Consider the following 1736-nt stretch of genomic DNA (forward strand, 5'->3'; position numbering starts at 1 on the left):
ACTGCCAGTGTCGAGTCTATTGAGCCATTGCGGCATATTCATCAATAAAATGATTTTTTTGAACAATACACCTGTGGCTGATCTATTGACATCTTGCCGTCATGACTCCTTCGTTGTGTGATTTCAGCTCATCGTTGAGGCCTGTCCTTGGCTTCCGATTCAGTGTCTCCAGAAAAATGAGAACAGATTGAGACATCTGGGTTTTACTTCCACTGAAAGCAATGGAAGTAAGGAGGACAGGTAGAGAGACATTTGGGGTTTACTCCGATCGAGTCAAATGATAACCCTACATATGACACATATAGACTGAGAACATTTACAAAAAGCTGAATAACATTGATTAGGTTATTATGGTACTTTGTGTGTCTAAGTGCTTTGAAAATGAGCCCCTTACAGACAACATGGCTTCATCAAGGGGAAATCATGCCAAACAAATCTGACTTCTTTGGGTTACTAGAGAACTGGATAGAAGAGTTGCGCTATATGTGGTCTACCTAGACCTCAGCAAAGCTTTTGGCTCATCAGTAAACTTAGCGGTCTGAAGTTAGAACCCAAAGTAGTGACCTGGATTAGAAACTGGTTGACTGACAGACATCAGAGAGTGGTGGTGCATGGAATTTGCTTGGAGAAAAGAAAGGTGAATAGTGGAGTGTCCCAGAGATTGGTACAGAGGCCTATTCTATTTAATATATTTGTGAGTGATATTTCTGAAGGTTTAAAATGAAAAGTATGTCTTCTTGCAGATGATACCAAGATTAGCAACAGAGTGGAGATGATGGAGGGAGTGGAAAACATGAGATCTGTGAATGTTAGAAAAATGGTTTGACATTTGGCAGTTAAAATTTAATGCAAAGAAGTACAGAGTGATGCATTTGGGGAGTAAAAATCCAAAGAACTGTATATGCTAGGGGGTGAGAACCTGATAAGTACGGGCTGGGAGAAGGACCTTGGTGTGACAAAGTAGTGGCCGTAGCCAGAAAGATGGTGGGCTGCATAGAGAGAGGAATCACCAGCTAAAAAAGAGAGGTGTTAATGCTCCTGTACAAGACATTGGTGAGGCCCCACCTGGAATATTGTGTTCAGTTCTGGAAGCTGTGTCTTGTTAAGGATGAAAGAAGACATGAAGTTGTCCAGGGGAAGATGACAAAAATATCATCTGAATTATGCCAAGACATGTGAGAAGAGGCTTGAATACTTAACTATGTATACCCTAGAGGAAAAAAGGGATAGAGGAGGTATGATACAGGCATTTAAACTAAACTAAACTAAACCTTAAGTTTATATACCGCATCATTTAAAGGGTATTAATTTACAAGCAAATCTCTTCAATAGATGGCAAAACGGTAACACTAAAAATGTAGCCGAGAATATCTTAATCAATGCATAAAAAGTATATAATGGGACCATCATATCAGGAGTCATAGGAATCGATGCATTAATCCTCAATAATTTTGATTTGGCTCCAGATATCTATTCCACTCTCTGTATCTGTTTTACCTCTCCTTTCGATATACCGGATGCTGGTACATTCTTCTCATACAAAATGGGCCATTTTGTATGAAAACAATGTACCGGCGTAGCGGTATATCGAAAAAAACTTATACATGTCACCACGACCCTGAGGAAAGTTATGAAACATGATTTCATGTCGGAAGAAGTGAAACAAATACATAGAATGGAATAGATATCTAGAGCCAAATCAATATAAGATAAGTGTTTTTGATAATAATCACATA

This window comes from Geotrypetes seraphini, chromosome 2 (genome assembly GCF_902459505.1).
Source record: "Geotrypetes seraphini chromosome 2, aGeoSer1.1, whole genome shotgun sequence".
Lineage (NCBI taxonomy): Eukaryota > Metazoa > Chordata > Amphibia > Gymnophiona > Dermophiidae > Geotrypetes > Geotrypetes seraphini.